Source organism: Lithobates pipiens, unplaced genomic scaffold (assembly GCF_037356315.1).
Source record: "Lithobates pipiens isolate NorthernLeopardFrog02 unplaced genomic scaffold, aLitPip1_a1.2 Scaffold_16, whole genome shotgun sequence".
NCBI classification, from domain to species: Eukaryota; Metazoa; Chordata; class Amphibia; order Anura; family Ranidae; genus Lithobates; species Lithobates pipiens.
Genome location: NW_027507748.1, coordinates 283,741,931 through 283,763,920, shown reverse-complemented (window position 1 = coordinate 283,763,920; position 21,990 = coordinate 283,741,931). Strand labels below are relative to the sequence as shown.

The window sequence follows — 21,990 nt, the reverse complement described above, 5'->3', positions numbered from 1 at the left end:
CACAACCGCCCAATTGTCAAAGCGACGCAGTGCCGAATTGCAAAAAGTGCTTTGGTCAGGAAGGGTGTCAATTCCTCTGGGGCTGAAGTGGTTAAAGACCAGTCACCTCCATCATGGCCTCAGTTGTTTATAGAGTACCTCCAGCCATGCTGAAATTAGATAAGCAGAACATGGAAAACACACCACATTTTTTTTTTAACACAATTAGAGCGAGTCATTGGTGCTGTCCTGAAAGACTCATAGAAATACCATTACGTCCAACTAAGGTTTTCTCACCTCGTCTTTCAGGACAGCACCTGGAGATAAGAAAGTATTTTACTCTAGGGTTGGTCCACTGCTTGCAGGACTTTCCTGCTAAAAGAGTGCTCTGATGCCGAGAGCAAGTTTAACCTGTAGCGACGGGTAAAGGTGGAAAAACTTGTCCACGTAGCTGCCTTGCAGATCCGTTCTGGTGAAGCCCCTGCTCATTCCGCCCAGTATGTTGCTACTGCCCGGGTTGAATGGGCCACTACCCCTGCGGGAGGATCTACCGCTGAAGGTTTGTAGGCTTCATTGATAGCCAATCGCAGCCATCTTCCTATGGTGTTTTAGAAGCACTGTACCCTTTAAACGGGCCTGAGAATAATATAAACAGTGAATTTGAACTTCTGAATTCTCGTGACTGAGTGCAGTATAAGTCTTCTTACATCAGGGCTATGAAAAGCACTTTCCTTAGTGCTGGATGGTGTAGGTCAAAAGGTTGGGAGAACTATTGCATGTGACCTATGAAATACTATTGAAACCTTTGGTAGAAAACCCGAGTCGGTTCATAGCACTAACCAGTCCGGAAACACAGAAAATAATGGTTCAATGATAGAGCTTGCAGTTCGCTCACCCTCCTAGTGGACGTAATCCCCACTAATAGTGCTAATTTGAGCGACCAAAATTTGATTGTCGGCTCCTCCAGAGGTTCAAAGGGTTTTTTGTCAAACCCTGTAATACCACCGAAGTCCCATTTCGAAAAAAAAAAAAAAAACTTCAAGGTACTGGCCCAGCTCTGGCCAATGCTTTAAAAAAAATCTTATAAGCCGATTCTGAGATAACTGTCTCTCCAGGAATACCGATAGAGTGGCCACTTGGACCTTTAAAGCACTAGCCGCCAATCCTTTCTCCATTCCCTCATGGAGGAATTCTAGAACAGAAATAACTTCCTGTGGCAAAAAACCTTAGGCGTCATTTCCAGGTTTTAAAGTAAATTGTCCTAGTGACCTTCTTTTGGCTAATAGGGTTGAGACTAGCTTATTAGACAAGGCCTTTCTTTTTAGGATTTGCTTCTCAGTAACCAGGCTGTCAATTTGAGATGCTCGATATTGGAATGTTGAAGGGGCCCAATGGAAGAAACCAGTGGGGTTCCACTGCCATCTTCTGTACGGTTGAAAACCATGACCTCTTGGACCAAAATAGAGCCACTAAGATCATGCTTGTAGCCTCCCTTTGCAGTTTGAGTGCCAATGGGATCATCTGGAAAGGGGGAAAGGCATAGCACAAGGGGAAGGTCCACGATTGTGCTAGCACGTCCAGTCCGTCCACTTGATCTCGCCTGTTCTGGGAGAAATAAACCTCCACCTTTGCGTTGGCCTGGGATGCAAACAGGTCAATCCGGGAAGCTCCCCATTTTCCTATTAGCATCTGAAATACTTCTGAATTCAGACTTCACTCCGATTCCAGTACTCTTTCCCTGCTTAGAAAATCCGCTACTAGATTCACATCTCCTTTTAGGTGTACTGCCGTCAGAGATGCTAGGTTGCCTTCTGCCCAGGACAGAATCACTATGCTTCTCATGACTCCCTGTCTTGTTATGAGGCCACTGCTCTGGCGTTGTCAGACAACACCTGAATATAGTGACCTCGGACTTGATCCTTGAAGGCCCATAGTCCCAGAAGAATGGCCCTTAAATCCCCCCAAGTGGAGGATCTCTTGGTCTCTCTTTGTTCATGCTCCTTGGGCCATCTGTCCTTCCAGATGGGCATCCCAACCCCAAAAGCTTGATTCTGTTGTCAACCTCCTTTCTACATGAAAAGTCCAGAGTAGGCCATTGTCCAAGTTTGACTCTCTCCTCCACCACCACAGCTTTCTTTGAACCTGAGGGGGCATCTTGATCAACCTCTCCAGAGACTCCCCATAGGACTAATTCCTCAGAGTTGCCCGCTGGAGATCTCTTGCGTGGGGACATGCCCATTGCATTGCTGGTATTGATGCTGTGAGGAGGTTGGTTTGTGTCTCTTTTACTGCATTCTGGACTATTTTTTTCCTTTGGGAGAAAAATTCTGTCCGTTATTAAGTTGATGGTATACCCTGGAAATCTTATTCTTTTAGATGGGATCATGTTTGAATTCTCTTTAATTTATGATCCAGCCAAGACTCTCCAAGTGTCTCCTTGTCCCTTTCAGATCCTTCTCCAACAGATCCCCTGTTTTGGCAAATAGCATGAGGTCGTCAAAGTCCCCTAAATCTGAGGGGTGCTAAGGCTTTGCTATAACTTTTGTGAATATCCTCGGTGAGGAAGACAGCCTGGAAGGAAGGACTTCAAACTGTAGATGTGGGATTAACTCTCCCATCTTACTCGTAGGCATTTCTGTGATGCTGGCGCTATAGGCACATGAAGGTACTCATCCCTTTAGATCTATGGTTGCCAAAAAGCAGCCTGGCATCAGAAGACTCTTTACTGAAAATCGGATGGATTTGTTTAATATCTTCAGGTTCAAAATAATCAGAATTTCCCTGATGGTTTCCTTACTAGGAATATGTATGAATAGAACCCTCATCTTTCCTCTTCGGGGGTAAATTAGCAGATTCTGTTAGGTCTCGGGGAGTCTAGGTTATGTAAAACTGACTTGGTGAGGACAGAGAACTCCAGTCTGTAGCCCTCTGCTATTGTTTTGAGGACAAACGGACTGGTTGTTGTCTTCCACTGCCACAGTCGGAGGACTGTCACAGATTTTTTCTTGGTTTGGCTAGGTCGTCGGAATAGTAAGCCTGACTTGTCCCTTCCCATCTTTGGGACCTCCAGGGTCTTTTGTAACCTGTCTCCTTTTTGTCCATGGGCTTGCCGAAAAGTACAGAAAAAATTTCTTGCCCTGACGGATCACTTTTTTTTTTTTTACTGGGAAGGCCTTTTTATCTGCCATCCTATCCAGCATGCATTCAAGATCAGGGCCAAAAAACACTAAATACCCCTTGAAGTGAAGACCACATAACTTCGCCTTAGAGGCAGTATCTCCTGACCACGTTTTAACCCATAGTGCTACGAGCTAAATTTACCAGGGCTGAGGATCTTGCAGACATTTTTATAGGTTCTGCAGAGGCATCTGCCATGTATCCTACAGCTTTCTGTAGTACTGGCAGCGTGTCTAACAGGTCCTTGTGGGAAGTTCCTGCTTCAATACGGGTTTTCAACTGTTCAAGCCAGTGCTCTAGGTTCCTGGCCACCACAGTTGACGCCATAGCTGGTTTTAATTTGGCTAAGGCCAAATCCCAGGCCTTTTTCAAAAGGGAATCTGCCCCTTTTATTCATGGCATCTTTTAGGATGCCCATATCCTCAAAAGCCAGGTCTGGGTTCCTTGACACCTGTGAAAAAGCTGCATCAAGCTTTGGTTTCTTATTCCATACTTGAGTGCTATCCTCCTCGGATGGAAATCTCCGTTAGAGTGGAAAGACCAAGAAAGAGCTCCTTTCTTCTCTAAATCTCTCACTTTTCACAGTTTGATAGAAAAGTATGCACTGGGAATATCCAATGTTTTACTTCCCTCATGCCTTGGAACATTTTATTGTGTATAGACAACTGGGCTTTGTCCTCTTTAATGTTGTATGGATAGTCTAATAGATCAGCTCTCTCTTCTATAGATAATCTGTAGCTTGAAGAAGCCCCTTTCTCCTCCTCTTCTTCCTCCGAACCTGAGGAAACACTTTCCTCTTCGTCCTCTGCATCACTGACCCCTTTGGGTGTAGAAATATTTGTACGAGAACAGCATGGCGAGCTGCCTCTACTGTTAGGCTGTGCAGTTTGTCCAGATAAGAACAGAATGTCTCAAACGTGCCCGGAAGTTCTTTCCGGAAAAGGAGCTTAGTTGTTCTCCTGGTTGAGTAGCAGATGTAGCTGAGGAAGTCTCCTCGTTAAATAGATCTGCTATACGGGGGCGTGGCCTGGCCGGCGATGGAGTGAGACGCGTGTGAGCTGAGCTCTGTACCATCCAACATCCTTGGCGTCTGTCGAAGATAAAGTGTAAGCGCTCAACTTATGTATATGTGTTTCTTGTAGTGATACAAAATCATATGTACTCCTGTGTGTCAAAATATATATAGAGTAGCCCCAAAATAAAGGGGAATGATACCGTATTGCAAAAAAATAGGAAAAAGAAAAAAATTATATATATATATATATATATATATATATATATATATATATATATATATATATATATATATATATATATATATATATATATATATATATATATATATATATATATGACCTATGAATATATATGTGAACCAAAATAGTGACTGTGTGGATATTTATCCCAGTGAAAAAACAAACAGTAGCTATAAATATATACAAATATAACTAATCACAGTGATAAAGTCCATAAGCAAATATATACAGTGGTGTGAAAAAGTGTTTGCCCCCTTCCTCATTTCCTGTTCCTTTGCATGTTTGTCACACTTAAGTGTTTCGGAACATCAAACCAATTTAAACAATAGTCAAGGACAACACAAGTAAACACAAAATGCAATTTGTAAATGAAGGTGTTTATTATTAAAGGTGAAAAAAAATCCAAACCATCATGGCCCTGTGTGAAAAAGTGATTGCCCCCCTTGTTAAAACATACTATAACTGTGGTTGTCCACACCTGAGTTCAATTTCTCTAGCCACACCCAGGCCTGATTATTGCCACACCTGTTCACAATCAAGGCATCACTTAAATAGGAGCTGCTTGACACAGTAAGGCCCACCAGAAGATCCTTAAAAGCTACACATCATGACGAGACCCAAATAAATTCAGGAACAATTGAGAAAGAAAGTAATTGAGATCTATCAGTCTGGAAAGGGTTATAAAGCCATTTCCAAAGCTTTGGGAATCCAGCGAACCACAGTGAGAGCCATTATCCACAAATGGCGAAGACATGGAACAGTGGTGAACCTTCCCAGGAGTGGTCGGCCCCCAAAATTACCACAAGAGCGCAGCGACGACTCATCCAAGAGGTCACAAAAGACCCCACAACAACGTCCAAGGAACTGCAGGCCTCACTTGCCTCAGTTAAGGTCAGCGTTCATGCCTCCACCATCAGGAAAAGACTGGGCAAAAATGGCCTGCATGGCAGAGTTCCAAGGAGAAAACTACTGCTGAGCAAAAAGAACATCAAAGCTCGTCTCAATTTCTCCACAACACATCTTGATGATCCCCAAGACTTTTGGGACAACATTCTGTGGACCGATGAGACAAAAGTGGAACTCTTTGGAAGGTGTGTGTCCAAGTATATCTGGCGTAGAAGGAACACTGCATTTCATAAAAAGAACATTATACCAACAGTAAAATATGGTGGTGGTAGTGTGATGGTCTGGGGCTGTTTTGCTGCTTCAGGACCTGGAAGACTTGCCGTGATAAAAGGAACTATGAATTCTGCTGTCTACCAAGAGATCCTGAAGGAGAATGTCCGACCATCTGTTCGTGTACTCAAGCTGAAACGAACTTGGGTTCTGCAGCAGGACAATGATCCTAAACACACCAGCAAGTCCACCACCGAATGGCTGGAGAAAAACAAAATGAAGACTTTGGAGTGGCCTAGCCAAAGTCCTGACCTGAATCCTATTGAGATGTTGTGGTATGACCTTAAAAAGGCCGTTCATGCTCGAAAACCCTCTAATGTAACTGAATTAGGACAATTCTGCAAAGATGAGTGGGCCAAAATTCCTCCAGGACGCTGTAAAAGCCTCATTGCACGTTATCGCAAACGCTTGGTTGCAGTTGTTGCTGCTAAGGGTGGCCCAACCAGTTATTAGGTTTAGGGGGCAATCACTTTTTCACACAGGGCCATGATGGTTTGGATTTTTTTTCACCTTTAATAATAAACACCTTCATTTACAAATTGCATTTTGTGTTTACTGGTGTTGTCCTTGACTATTGTTTAAATTGGTTTGATGTTCCGAAACACTTAAGTGTGACAAACATGCAAAGGAACAGGAAATGAGGAAGGGGGCAAACACTTTTTCACACCACTGTAGTCCGTAAAAAAACGTGCAAGATGTCAATCTGAACGTGTTGTGATAACAACCAGGATTCTGTGGTATTATGACCAAAGAAGATGATATTTCACCCTGTGACGATCCCACCACCTTATAGGGTACAGGCTTACCGGATCAGTATGACCCTAGTAGACATACGCCTCAGGGGTCAATCAAAGCTTAGGATCCTAGCCAAAATAGTCCCAAGGATTGGATGTATCAATCGTGCCGTATACGATCCCCACAAACGACTAGATGTAGTCACTGTTCTTCATGTACATATACAAATCCGACAACGACTCAGGCATGGAAGATGAAGAGACAAGGCCAACATGGCATAATAACGTTTTAAAAAAAAACCTTTAATAAAAAATTTGCTCAAGCTCACATTTCCAAGATGAACAGTAAAGCATGTCAGAGAAAAAATGGCAGTAGCGGAGTCCTCCCGACGCGTTTCGAACCAACGGTCATCATCTGGGGTGGGCTCCCACTACTGACATACTGCCTTATATAGGTACTCACACAATAAAGTGATGCCATTCCCCCATGTGTCGCAATCATGCCCACTTCCGGTATATCCAAGATGGCGGACGGGCGTGCGTTCCACGCCTCCGTTGTTATGCGTTCCACCCATGTATCGAATCTATTTGGGCCTGAGATTTATGGTTGGAAATGGTAACAGCCCCACTTCCGGTATGGATGAAGATGGCGGCCTGGCGTGCGTTCCACGCCTCAACAAAAATGTGTTCCACCCATTCACATTGATGTATAAAAAAAGGGGAAAGAACCTACTTCATATAATAATGTATTGAATAGCCAACACACAGTTCGTCGCACACAGTTCGTCGCGATAGATACACCCCACCCTGGAGAGGGGGGCCCCTCACACGTGGGGTCTCCAGGCTGGAGACTTTTTGGATCTATGAGCTTCAGTCCCACTCCCCATTCGGCATGAATGTGGAGTGGGACATTAATGCTTTCATAGACGATTCATAGGAGCTTTTTGTAATATTTGCAATGCGTAGTCTGGCATCACACAAGTTTATCTGTAGGCATATTTCACTAAGTAGTCTTTATTTATTTTTAATGATTACATCAATTTTACATATACATATTCATTTATTTTTATGTTTTGTGGTAAGACAGTTTATTCAGATCACATAATTACAATTTTATACCATGTGATATACATCATGTATAATATGATATATTTTATGTATTGTTCTTACATTGTTAAGATTTATTTTAATTGTGGCCACTAGGTGTCATTGCGCCACCTTTTTAGCAGTATTAGAGAAGAGATAATGTTTTCTCCATACCCAGGCCTCGTTTTCATTCCTACTCCGTACCGGAAGTGATGTCTACTCACTTCCGGTTCCGGTGTGTTCGCGGATGCGCACTTCCGGTTTCGGGTTGTAACTTGGGAGAGGGTTTGACATCCCTCCATGTCCATCTGCGAGCTGGAATAGTTAAAAACTCATATAGGGGGTTGGTCCCCTCTTTTGGCTATTCAATACATTATTATATGAAGTAGGTTCTTTCCCCTTTTTTTATACATCAATGTGAATGGGTGGAACGCATTTTTGTTGAGGCGTGGAACGCACGCCAGGCCGCCATCTTCATCCATACCGGAAGTGGGGCTGTTACCATTTCCAACCATAAATCTCAGGCCCAAATAGATTCGATACATGGGTGGAACGCATAACAACGGAGGCGTGGAACGCACGCCCGTCCGCCATCTTGGATATACCGGAAGTGGGCATGATTGCGACACATGGGGGAATGGCATCACTTTATTGTGTGAGTACCTATATAAGGCAGTATGTCAGTAGTGGGAGCCCACCCCAGATGATGACCGGTGGGTCGAAACGCGTCGGGAGGACTCCGCTACTGCCATTTTTTCTCTGACATGCTTTACTGTTCATCTTGGAAATGTGAGCTTGAGCAAATTGTTTATTAAAGGTTTTTTTTAAAACGTTATTATGCCATGTTGGCCTTGTCTCTTCATCTTCCATGCCTGAGTCGTTGTCGGATTTGTATATGTACATGAAGAACAGTGACTACATCTAGTCGTTTGTGGGGATCGTATACGGCACGATTGATACATCCAATCCTTGGGACCATTTTGGCTAGGATCATAAGCTTTGATTGACCCCTGAGGCGTATGTCTACTAGGGTCATACAGATCCGGTAAGCCTGTACCCTATAAGGTGGTGGGATCGTCACAGGGTGAAATATCATCTTCTTTGGTCATAATACCACAGAATCCTGGTTGTTATCACAACACGTTCAGATTGACATCTTGCACGTTTTTTTACGGACTATATATTTGCTTATGGACTTTATCACTGTGATTAGTTATATTTGTATATATTTATAGCTACTGTTTGTTTTTTCACTGGGATAAATATCCACACAGTCACTATTTTGGTTCACATATATATTCATAGGTCACTATATATATATATATATATATAATTTTTTTCTTTTTCCTATTTTTGTTGCAATACGGTATCATTCCCCTTTATTTTGGGGCTACTCTATATATATTTTGACACACAGGAGTACATATGATTTTGTATCACTACAAGAAACACATATACATAAGTTGAGCGCTTACACTTTATCTTCGACATGTTTTCCAGCTAAAAGGTCCCTAATTTTAGCGTGTCAGCAGCTTATCGCTTATATTTTCCTTCTTTCAATTTCTCTTTTTTCCATTTGCGCAGTATTGTTGGTGAATAGCTTATCCTTGGCGTCTATCCTGTGTGCCCGCAGGCCCCCCTGTGTTGACTTACCGTACCAGTCGGTCTCCGAATTGTGCGTGGACATGTCCCCGCCGAAAAGAAGCGTCGCAGCGGCCGCGGCGCTCGACAAATTCCGAAGGCAAGAACGGGACCACGAGGACGGGACCACGAGGACCAACATAGCAGCCCGGCCGCTCCGCCAGTGGAGCCTGCTGCGGCAGAGACGGCGAAGGTGCTGGAGGCGATATCCTCATGCCAGTCTGTCCTCACTTGCAAGATCGAGGAAGTCAAGGTGGACATTTCCCTGATCCGCCAGGATCTCTCCAAGCTGCGGGACAGGGTTACGGAAACGGAGACCAGGATCAGCCAGGCCGAGGATGTCCTGTTCCCGCTGCAGAACGCGCAGGAGGACATCCAACGGAGACTACAGCAGCTAGCCCAGAAGCAGGACGACCTAGAAAATAGAGCCCGTCGGTCCAATCTACGGTTTGTGGGCCTGCCAGAGGGCTCGGAGGGTGCAGACCCGGCTACGTTCCTGGAGAATCTTCTCATCAAGTCCTACGGCAGGGAGGCCTTTTCTACCTCATTTGTGGTGGAGAGGGCGCATAGGATGCCGGCGCGCTCACCACCTGACGGTGCCCCACCGCGTACCTTCATCGCCAAGCTCCTGAACTACCGGGAACGGGACACCATCCTGCGACTCACCCGGGAGCGGGGAAACATCCCCTTCCAGAATGGTCACATCTCGGTCTTCCCGGATTTCTCGGCGGAGGTCCAGAAGCAACGTTCCCGTTTCGTGGAGATCAAGCGACGCCTCCGGGCCCACCACGTGAAGTATGCTATGCTCTTTCCAGCCAGGCTTCGTGTGGTGGGGGAAGATCGTGCTCACTTTTTTTAAGATCCAGCGGAGGTGGTGGCCTGGCTGGATCAGGGCGACGCGGCCCATAACCGGCCGCCGCGGGACTGATCGCTCCACAAGCCTGTGAGTACATAACTTACCTGTAACTTACCTCTTTCACCCCCTGACGCCCCGGTTGACGGGGTATCGTGGATTGGGCCCTACCGCTACGGAGGTATTGATGGCCTACCTGGACACCTGTATTCCCCCCGTTCTCTTTATTTTGTTTGCCCAAATTCCGCACGTGGATATAAGGAGGGCATATGTGTGTGTCTTTTCCCCCTCTGATGCCTTCTCTGCCACATGGAGGATATTTGACTGTGGTTAGCTATTTCACTGTAGTGGCTAGAATTTCCTCGATGTCGCCGGAATCTGCATTCGGCTCCTGGCTCAACGGAACTCCTATATACTCCTGCACCGGCCTTGTTTCCCCCCCTCCCCTTCTGTGTCTCTGGTCCTTCTGCTGCTTCCCTTCATCACTTCTTCCTCTCTTCTCCTCCTTTCCCGATCTACTCGATTTTCTCCTTCCTTGGTGTTACCCTTTTCTCCCCTTCTCCCTCTCCTTCCCCTCCTTCTTTCCCCTCCACCCCCTCCGTTTATCCCTAAACCTGCTTTCTCTCTCTTAGCCTCCCCCAGGGCCATGGTCCTGTTGAAATGGGTTCATCATCTGTATAATGTTTGGCAGCTACTCTGTTGGTGTATAAACCTGGGGAATGGAACCTGGCTGGTGCCGGACTCTTTTTAAGACCATGGGAGCCTGGGCTCTGTTCTCGCACCTAAAAGGACTCTAATACTTGCACACATGATGACAGGATTATATGGGCACTATAAGACTATGGTATTGCGGGTTCAGCTCAACTTCATGTTCAGCTGCTGGTTGTTGCACCAGTGAGCGGTGTGTGTGCGTTTCGCTCCATCGCTGGGATTACACCCAGCGGATTTTCCGCCCCCATAGTTTACCAGGGTTGAACCTGGTTGGGTTTTGTTCAGGGATGTATGCTCCGGCTTGGTTGGGGAGGCTGAGAGCTGGGGGGGGGGGGTTGGTATGTTTAAGTTTTAGAGTTGGGTGCAGGTTTTATTTGTATTTTATAGCTTCCACTTTGCACTTAGCTGCAAGGAATGTATATATGCCAGTTATAACACGATTCATTTTCTATATGACCATGTTGTGTTGGGGAGAGTCACTGCTCTGGGGATCGTCCACCCCCCTCCTCTCCGTGCGTTTACGGGATATTACTTGCGGGTGAGTTGAAGTTTCTGTCCTGGAATGTCCGGGGGTTGCGTGACAAAGTAAAGCGAACGGTGGTATTTGACCGTCTTAAATTGTACAGGGCTAATGTTATCGTATTGGTGGAAACGCATATTACCGGACAATTGCAGTTGGCGCTGAAGCTCCCCTGGATTGGCTGGGCATATCATGCCACCTATATTCCCGTGGGGTCACTGTCCTGGTGACTAAATCTACCCAATTTGAGTTGATCTCTTTGCGGACTGATCCCCAGGGCAGGTACTTATTCTTGCATTGTGTTCTTTATGGGGTTCAATATCTTGTGTTGGCGTTTTATATTCCTCCGCCATATAACTCTACGGTTATTAATGAGGGGCTATCCTACATGGCCACGCACCCCACCACCCCTGCCATTTGGCTTGGGGACTTCAACATGGTTCTAGACCGGGAAGCAGACAGGATGCGTCTGGCTGGGGGTGATCAAGTCCACGGTGAGACCAGATTGGGTCGTACATTACGGGAGTTCTCCCTCATTGACCCGTGGCGTCACAGGTATCCAGAGAAGCGGAAGTACTCGTGTTTCTCAGCAACCCACTCCTCTATGTCCCGCATTGACTACATTTTTGACTACAAGGAGCCTACTGCCCAGACTGTCGGACGCTGGGTACTGCGCCCGGTCGCTTTCGGACCACGCTCCTTGCTGGGCTACATTTGAGCTGGCATGTCAGGCGGGTCCGAGGCAGTGGAGGCTACACCCCTTTTGGCTGTCGAAACTGGGCGAATGCGAGGACATAGAGGAGGAATGGCGGTTCTATTTTGATACTAACCGAGACACAGCCCGGATAGATCACGTTTGGGAGGCCTTTAAGCTACATGTCCGCTCCACCCTCTCGCGGCGGATAGGCCGGTTGAAGAAAGAATCCCTGACCCAGCTGACGCAAACTGCAGAGGCGCTGGAGGCGGTTACAGCCGACTTCAGCGCTAACCCCACCCAGGCCAAGGCACAGTCGCGTAGGCATCACACTCGCGCGTTGGAACATTTACAATACGAACAAGCTAAGCGGAAGCTCTTTTTTACTAGACAACGTGTATTCGAGCAGGGTGAGCGTGCGGGGAGGCTTTTGGCCTATTTGGCGCATCAAGACTCCAGACCTCCGGTGGTGGTCTCCTTGACCAATCACCGGGGAGTGAAGGTGTCTGATCCGCCAGCAGTGGCGGAGATGTTTCGGGAGTTTTACATGATGACCTATACCTCCCAGGTGACTACTCCAAGAATGGAGACCAGGACCTATTTAGAGGGTATTTCTCTCCCTAGACTGTCACCGACACAGGTTGCGGATCTTGATGCCCCACTAACCAGCGATGAGGTCGCATTGGCGATATCATCTCTGGCCTCTGCTAAGGCCCCCGGGCAGGACGGTATACCCTTGGATTTCTATGCCCAATACTCCAACGTACTGGTTCCGGAACTGCTGAAATTGTATAACTATATGTTTGACTCAGAAACGCTTCCCGAGACGCTGCGGCAGGCCACCATTATTGTGTTACCCAAGCCGGGCAAGGACCCCCTTCTTCCTGAATCATACCGCCCCATCTCTCTACTTCAGACCGATATTAAAGTTCTAGCGAAAATTTTGGCCCTCAGACTGAATAAGATTATATTGTCCCTTGTGCACCCTGACCAAACAGGCTTTGGCTTTATGCTGGGGAAAAACACGGCTATGAATATTCGTCGTGTATACATGAATGTACAGGCGGGGCATGGCTCGGTGGGGTCGAGGGCGGTGGTGTCCTTGGACACGGCCAAGGCCTTCGACTCCATTGAGTGGGGTTATCTCTGGGAGTGCCTGGGGCGCTTTGGCTTCGGCCCCAACTTTGTAAAATGGGTCACCTTGCTTTACTATCGGCCAATGGCTAGGGTCGCGGTAAACGGCTGGGTGTCAGATCCCTTCCCCGTTGGGCGGGGCACGCGTCAGGGGTGCCCACTCTCCCCTCTTTTATATGCCCTCGCGGCGGAACCCCTGGCGGCCAGGCTCCGGCATCATCCGGGGATGGTCGGCCTCCGCAGTGGCACCCTGGTGGAATCTGTGAGTATGTATGCGAATGATACCCTTTTGTACCTGGAGGATGAGGGTCCTTCGCTACGGAGTGCGCTGGAGGTGTTGGGGGAGTTCGGCAGACATTCGGGCTTAACCATAAATTGGTCCAAGTCCCAGGTTTTACCTTTGGACGTGTCGGTGCCGGACCGCTGCGCGGCCTCCCTTCCACTCTCCAGGGTCTCCGTAATTCAGTATCTGGGGATACATATTACTAGAGAACCGCGAGATTACCTACTACTTAATGTTGAGCCCCTCTTTCTATTTCTTAAAACGCGCACCCAAGCCTGGTCCCGTCTCCCTCTTGGGGTGATGGGCAGGGTTAACTTGACGAAAATGATTTTGCTCCCCAAAATTCTCTATGCGCTCTGGCACTCCCCGGTCCTGATCCCTCTCCGCTTTTTCAAAACGATAGATAATATTTTGAGTACGTTTATTTGGGGCTCCTCTAGGCACAAGCTAGCGTGGAATACGCTCAAAAACCCGTCGTGTTCAGGGGGGGTGGCCCTTCCGGACTTACTATTTGGCGGCACAACTGTCGCATTTCTACCACCTGCACAGATCAGATGGGGCAAGATACCAGACGCTGGTGGGTGGCGGAGAGGGCCTACACACTCACACTCCTTTACAGTTGCTCTTCCGGGCCAGGAGAGCGGGGGTTGCCCAGACCCCTTTGCTGTCCTACCATAGGAGGATCTGGAGGTTAGCGTTGGGAGTTGTTGGAGCTGACTTTTACCACTCGCACACCCCCCTGTGGTGTAACCCCGCTTTGAAGGAATTACTAGTGGTCCCTGGGGCTGCCCTATGGGCCGCTAGGGGCATTATTTTTCTATACCAGGTCATATCCCCCCTCGGCGTTCGCGATTTTTCTACGTTGCGGGCGGAGTTTGACCTGCCCCAATCTATGCATTTCCGGTACTTACAGCTGCGACACGCACTCAGATCCCAATTTGCTGAAGGCCTCCCTAACGTCCAGACTCTGTCCTTAGTTGACCTGCTGCTGGGTGACACCTCGGCTCAATTGATTTCCACATTCTACAACTTATTGAGGGCGAGGGAGATGATTCAGATCTCGGAGAGGGCTAGGATTAGATGGGAGGAGGATGTAGGTCCGCTGGAGGGGTCAGACTGGGATGAATTGCTTGAAAATGTTAAGCTGGTATCATTGAAAATTCCAGACCGCCTTACGCAACTGTACGTAATTCATAGATCGTATCTAACCCGTCAGGCTGGCGAAATTCCAACCTGGCCATAGTCCGGGATGCCCCATGTGCTCATGCTCTTCTGGAACTTTCTACCACTTAATGTGGTTATGTCCTAAGATTCAATCATACTGGGTGCAAATAATTAACTTTCTGCATGACCACATGGGGTCGCCCTTACAACTAGACCCGAAAGTATGCATATTGGGAATGTTCCCAGACGTCGCTATGGATACGTACCTTACCACGTTTCTACAGTCCACACTGTTTACCGCGAGAAAGCTGATAGCAAAACATTGGATGCGTCCAGCTCCTCCTGTGGCCAGTGACTGGATCATAGAAATTAATAATAAATTACAATATATAAAGTTGGTGTATAGTCATCGCGGATGCCCTGCCAAATACAACAAGGTGTGGGATAGATGGTTAAATGCAGTTGAAACTTGTGTTATTTAATGTGGCAACGCATAGTGGTTGGGCCATGGGGATATGGGGGGGGTGGACGGGAAGCTCCTATGGTAGTACTATTCTGTTATTTAGGATGTCTCTCCCCACTGTGTTGGGGGCGAGCCCATACTGGCATTTGTTTACTGTATAAGATGTGTGGTTGCACCCACTACTTTTTCTGTAACCTTGTTGCATGATTAATAAACCTGCGTTTGTTTAAAAAAAAAAAAATAGATCTGCTATACAGGTCCTGCATAACACTTTGGTCCAAGACTCCCTAAGTGTATTTTTGTAAGACGGGGCATTTCCTCTTAGGGAGAGGGGAGGAATTCTTGGCTTTTATCTGAAATACACCAAAAGCCCACTGCATTAAATACATACATCTAAACCAAACAGATAAACAGTTAAAGTCCTTTAACTTTTAGGAAAAATAACCAGCTGCCAAATAGAAGAGCTAACCCTTTAGCCCCTGTGTTTGTTACCGCAGCTTAACAACTTTAGTGACTCCCCCCACTGAGTCACCATGCTAAAAACACACACACTCCCCTTAGTGCTATGGTCCAAGGAGGGTGATGCAGGCTCCCTTCTTTCCCTCCAGCGGAGTAAAGCATCATACACACAATCAGACTTTGTGCAAACTTTCCCGTGGATTTTTGTACAAAAGGGGGTTGGCCGTAAATTTGTATTGCATACACACGATCAGACGTTTTAGGCAACAAACACGAACGTAGTGACGTTTCAAAATACCGAAGGCACTTCAAAAGAGGACGTTCAATTACTCCAGTGCCACCCTTTGGTCAAATTCTGTATTGTTGTCGATCTTTTGCATTGGTTCTGAGCATGTGTGTTTGTACAAAAGTCTGATAGTTTTGTGTACACACGATTGGACTTTGCTCCATCGGACTTATATTGTCAAAATGTTTGTCCGTTCGCACTCGCCACCCGGAAAGCATGGAGGCTGAAAACAGAGGCGACGCTGCTCTCAACGCTGTAAAGCTCGCCATCCCTCCTTCCAGCCTGCAGCCACCGGTCTGAAGAGAGCGAGGACCCCCAGCAGCCTGAACCCTCGCTGTGTATGAAGAGGAGGAGACACCGGAACAGCCCCCTCCTGGCAGGGGGGTGCTGGGCTGGCCTGAGGCCATGGTGGAAGTGACTGGCCTTTAAAGAAACTGACTGCAATTTTTCCTGGGAAAATGGCTGGCGCTGCGCTCTCTCCAGGTGTTGTCCTGAAAGACGATGTGAGAAAGTTAACTTTATAGTAGGCACAATAAGCATCCTAGTAGTTAGCTTCCCTGTTCTCCACCAATGCCAGACCCCCAAGAAATATCCAGTACTTCAGGTAACTGAGGACCGGGACAAATTTATTTTTAATTAACCAAAAAAAAAAAAAAAAAAAAAAAAAAAAGGGAGGGGACCTCAGTGTGGCATGAAAATAGTTTTTTGGACAACTACTTAAACCAGTGGTCATCAACCCTGTCCTTGGGGCCCACTAACAGGCCAGGTTTGCAAGATAACTGAACTACATCACAGGTGATATCATTTGCTGCTCAGCGATTGCAGTATTCCAGTCTGCATTTCCCCAAGGTAATACATAAAACCTGGCCTGTTAGTAGGCCCTGAGGACAGGGTTGATGACCACTGACTTAAACCACAAGAGTGCTTAAGGTAGCACAGGGTCCACTGAACTGCGGGCAAGAGCTACTGTTGGTATTTAAGCAGTTGCCTACATTCTACCCAGTTCTTCCATTACTGAATAACTGGAGGGCAATGTGCAAAATTTCGTTTTAGGCACTCACTTTTTTTATACTCTTACAGCTCATTCCACCTAGAACAAGATTAAATTAAAAGCAACAAGGCCTACATGCCTTTTGTATGTCAAAGTGGAGCAGGAAAATGTGGAGAGATAAATTATTGCTTATTATATAAAAAGATATTTTAAAACACGTAAACAAGTACCCCAAGGAGACTTTGAAAATGATTGGATCATAGTGATATTGCAAACAAAGTGTTTTCTGTTATTAATTACACATCTTCAATCTTGGTAATCAGCCTACTTAAATGGAGAAAAGTCACCACTGCCATATGTGCTGCCCGTCGGTCTCCAAGGAGACAAGAATAGAACTCATGCTCTCTCCTCAGTCCTTTCAGCGGCGCCGGCTTTTTTGTGAGCTGAGGGCATGAGCAGCAAACCAGCTGAGGGAGGGCTTGATGAAGAGATGCAGTGCTGTGCTGACTATTTTTTTGCATTAATTTTTTTATTGATTTTACAAAGGGAAAGTACAACAAATTGAACTCAAAATACAGTGCTGGTCCCAAATATCCCTCTGTGACAATTCTTGAATACAGGTGAGGAATCTATTACATATACCATCAGTGAGGGCACCACAATCATCCTCACTTAGTTACACTTAGGAAGGACTTGCATTTGTTTGTCCGTCCAAATTGCCCAAGACTTCGAGAAGGTAGCATATTTTAATATGTTTATAGCTAGCAGGTGTTCGAATTGCGATTCGCTTTTTGCTAATGATTTTGAAGTGATGGTGAAATAAGACATATAGGGCCAGAACCCAGGAGGAGGGGTGGAAATGATATGTTGCACACTGTGCATAGCATACTCCTGAATAGGGGTGCAACGGATCGTCACCGATCCGTGATCCGAACGGGTCACCCCGCTCGGATCGGCACATGCCGCGATCCGCGGTCTCGACCTTAGGAAAGGCCGCGGCTTCGGCCTAGCTCTGAAGCGGTGGCCATCTTTCTACACCCAGGCTTTAGAGCGATCACTTGTAAACAAACCGGCGCCATGTCATGACGCCTGTTCCTCTCCCCCCCCCTCACTGTACTAATCTGTACAGTGGAGGGGAGAGATCCTGAGATGGAAGCAGCCATCCCTCCATACCCTGCAGTACTCTACAATACCCTGCCTGCCAATACTCTGCCGATACCCTGCCAATACTAGAGTGGGGGAGATTGTGGATATTACAGTGGGGACTATATGGTGGTGGAATTTTCACAGGTTTTTGCAAATTAAATTATTATTTGCTGATCCGAAAAATGATCCGATCCGTGAGTTTTTTGATCCGTTGCACCCCTACGCCTGAACCAGACATCCTGCGAGTAGCGCACTCCTGAACCCAGCATCCTGTAAGTAGCGCACTCCTGAACCCGTCACTCTGTACATAGTATGCTCCTAGAGTGGATGCATAGTCCTACAAATACAACCAAAGTGGTAATGTGGCACCCAATGAATTGGACACTCCTGGTGTAGAGTGAGCCTTAAGGTTAGTGGAGACTGCTTTAGCTGCTTGTTCATAGGCTACGGTAATGGTCTGCCCAATTCACCCTGCTATGGTTGTTTTTGATACCTGCTCACCTCTCTCCTGGTCGCAAAAACTGACTAACAAGTGATTGGACTTTCTAAATTCCCTCACCCTGTCTAAATAAGGTAACAGACACCGTCTGACATCCAATAAACTAAAATATCTTTCCCTCTCATTTTGAGGGTTAACACGGAAGGAAGGACAATCTCCTGTGACCTATGAAAACGTGAGGCCACTTTAGGAAGATACAGGAGGATCCTGCTTGAGAATAACCCTGTCCTGAAATAAGAAAAAGGGCTCTTTCATTGACAAAGCCTGCAGATCGCCTAACCTCCTGGCCATTGTAATGACCAGAAGGAAGGTGATCTAAAAAGGAAAGTAACTTAAGTGGAACTTGAGCAAACGGCATCCTAGTTAGGGCCTCCAAAACTAGTGACAGATCCCACAGAGGAAATATACTCATTTGCACAGGGGACAACCTCTCCCTGTTTGACAAAAAACTTTTGATCAGGGGGTCCAAAACCTGCCTCCTGTCCAAAAAGCTGGATAGGGCTTGTACCTGGACCCTGGGTGTCTTAGTCACCAGGCCTTGATCCACACCTTCCTGGAGGAAGCCCAGAATTGCAGGGATATCCTGTTGGGAGGCCCCTTTTGTCTGGCACAAAGAAAAGACCCCCCAGACCTTGGCATAAATTTGTCTGCTAAATCGGCTTCCTTCTCAGTAAAAGGGTCTAGATTACCCTCTCAGAACACCCCGTTTGTCGCAGGCTCTCCCTTTAAAGAGCGAAGCTGTTTGAGGAAACTAGGGTTCGGGGGACAAACTGGACCCTGTAAGAGCAGGTCCTGCCATTTCTAGTAAGCGATGCGGGGAGGATACCGTCCAATTTCCCAGGGTAGGGAACCGGGTCCTCTTGGGCCACCAGGATGGGACCAGGATTACTCTGCCACCTGACTGACTCAGCTTCTGTATTATTCTCAGGATCAGAGTTAAAGGGGAAAGGCATAGGCCAGGTCAAACTCCCAGCACTGGGCTAACGCAACCTCTACCTCAGATCCTCTCTCTCTCTGGTCAGGGAAAACAAACAAAATCTCCTCACACTTCTGTTTCCTCTGCGAGCAAAGAGATCCATCTCTGGCATGCCGAAGTGCCGACACATGAGAGAGAACACCCTCGGGATTTAGCTCCCATCTCTCCCTGGTGAATCGGCCGTCAGCTGAGATAGTCCGCTACTACATTGTAGACCCCTCTTATGTGAACTGCTGAGATTGAGGGCATTCTCTGTTCTGCCCACACTAGGAGTTCCTGAGTTAAGCCCATAATGCCGGCCATACACTGTTCGAATTTCAAAAGAATTTTATTTCGAAAATCTAAGAATCTTCATACAAATTTTGCACCATTAGTGGGCTACAGCAACAGCCGATTTTCATGTGGAAATCTAGAGGGATTGGACATGTTGAAATTTTAAAAACAAACGATTTTCTAATCAATGATGGGAGAATCGTGCGAGAAACGTAATAAGAAAAAGAATGTGCATATGCAAGAAAAGAAAATTTACCGAGAGATAAGAAGAAGATTCACAGCCATGAAAATTCTGAGGTGAAATTGAAGGCTTGGTTGGCCGAATTTGGAAAATCAATGGTGGCATCATCTGATTGTAAAAACAAAAACGAACTTTGATTTTGAAAAGAAAATTTGTTTGAAATTTGACCATGTATGGCCTGCATAAGAGTATGAGACCTGGTTCCTCCCTGGCGATTCAAGAAAGCCACCGTTGTTGCATTGTCGGAAAGGATTAGGATCTCTCTTTCCCTTATCCACAAACGCTCTTTGGGCTTCCCTGACCGCCAGGAGTTCCCCGAAGTTGGAGGAAGAGCCACTCTGAACTTGGTTCCAGAATCCCTGGGCCTGTAGTTCTTCTAGATGGGAACCCCAACCCCAGGCACTCACATCGGTCGTCACCCTGAGAGGTTGAAGCTGGGTCCAAAAGTTGCCCCCCCCCCCCCAAACTCTGAGGATTGCGCTATCAACGTAGTGACTCACCTCCCCTGGAATGGAAAACTTCCTGTCTAAAGTTCCCCTTTTACACAGGAGAGCAGGAATACCTGGAGAGTCCTGGAGTAAAGCTGGGCCCAGGGTACCGCAGGAATGCAAACCGTCATTAATCCAAGCACTCTCATAATGTTCTTTGGGGGCGACCTCTCTGGGTTCTAGGAGGGTTGAAACTGCTATCAGGCCCTCTACCTTCTATTGGGGCAGTACCAACTTCTTCAACACTAAATCCACTAGGAACCCTAGACAGACCTTGGTCTGAGATGGAACCAGCGAGAATTTTTCCGGGCTGATTAACCAACCCAGTGGCTCCATTGTGCTTACAACCTTGGCTAGATCAGAAAGCAGGAGATCCCGGGACTGGTTGTAGACCAATAGGTCATCCAGATAGAGGATCAGCGCAATCTCCTGGAGATGGAGGTGAGAAATCACCTCAGCGAGACTCTGAAAACTCTTGGGCTGGCCTCCAGTCCAAAGGGCAGGGCACAAAACTGCCAGTGCTGGACGCCCAGCTTCATGAGAACTGCAAAATGTAGCAAGTCCTGGTATTTTGGACAAATGGGGACATGAAGGTATGCATCCTTTAGGTCTATTGTGACCATGAAGACCTCCTTCAAGAGATGCACCCGATGGTATACCACACTTTCCATAAGGAATTTATTGTACCGTAGGAACTGGTTTAGTCTTTTTACGTTTATTATAAGACAAGGCTTTGGGACCATAAAAAATGTGGGAATAAAACCCCCGTCCACGTTGTTCTGGTGGAACCAATAATATGACCCCCTCTAAGAGGCCTACCACTTTCTGTTGTCTTTGGGTAGTCTGGTGAGAAGGAAACTTGAAAAGGGTACGGAGAGAAGCTCCAACTTGTAGCCCTCTCTTATCAGTTGTAGGCGTCATTTAGACTCTGTCGGCAGGTTTTGGGCTGGAAAAGAGGAAACATCCCTTTTGCTTGTCCCCGCCGACGCCCCATTTCTTGCCTTCCTACTTATTCCAGAACCGGTTATTAACCTGGGGACCTCAAAAAAAAAAAATGTTCCCTTATCTTTTTTTTAGGTTTCACGGGAAACTTCTTGCCCTTCTCCATAGACCCAGATATGGCCTGCTTTAAAATTGCCAAAGAGCAGGGAGCCCTCGAACTGCACACCACATAACCGTGACTATGACGTGTGAGCCCCCCCCATCCCAGGTCTTAACCCACAAGGCTCTACTGGCAGAGTTTGGGAGGGCAGCAGACTGTGGTTGTATGCACTCTTTCAATGGCAGCGTCTGCCAAGTAGGCCACAGCCCTTCTAATCCAAGGAGTCTATGACCTGTTTGGACTTGGAAGTACGTAATATATGATCTATTAGCTTGGTCACCCATATGTCTGCATTCCTGGCCATGCAAGCTGACGCCAGGGCTGGACTCACGGCCGCTGTATGGTCTCCCAGGCCCTGCGCAGGAGGGTCTTGGACCGGCGGTCCATTTGGTCCCTGATGTTGCCTCCTCCATTGCTCTGGCCGTTATGGGCACCTCCTCTCGCTCCATACCAGTGCACACCTCCGTGCCTAATGTCTCTGGTGAGAGCAGGATGTGGATGTCTGCTCTGCCGCAGTCCAGTATATGTTCCTGAGTGCGAGATACCTCCACGCCACCTCTGCCATTTTCTTGAAGCCTTACAGACTGGAAGTGCCCTACTTGAGAGAGGCAGCAATGTAATTTCCGGTGTAAGGGGTGGGTTGCATAATTTCCTTCCT

The 21,990-nt window shown here is 46.9% G+C and overlaps 1 protein-coding gene across 1 annotated transcript in view; it reads right to left on the bottom strand.

The window, feature by feature from the left end:
- DDX20 (DEAD-box helicase 20) overlaps positions 1-21,990 on the bottom strand; it is a 124,766-nt gene that overhangs the window by 83,102 nt on the left and 19,674 nt on the right. The window lies entirely within an intron of this gene.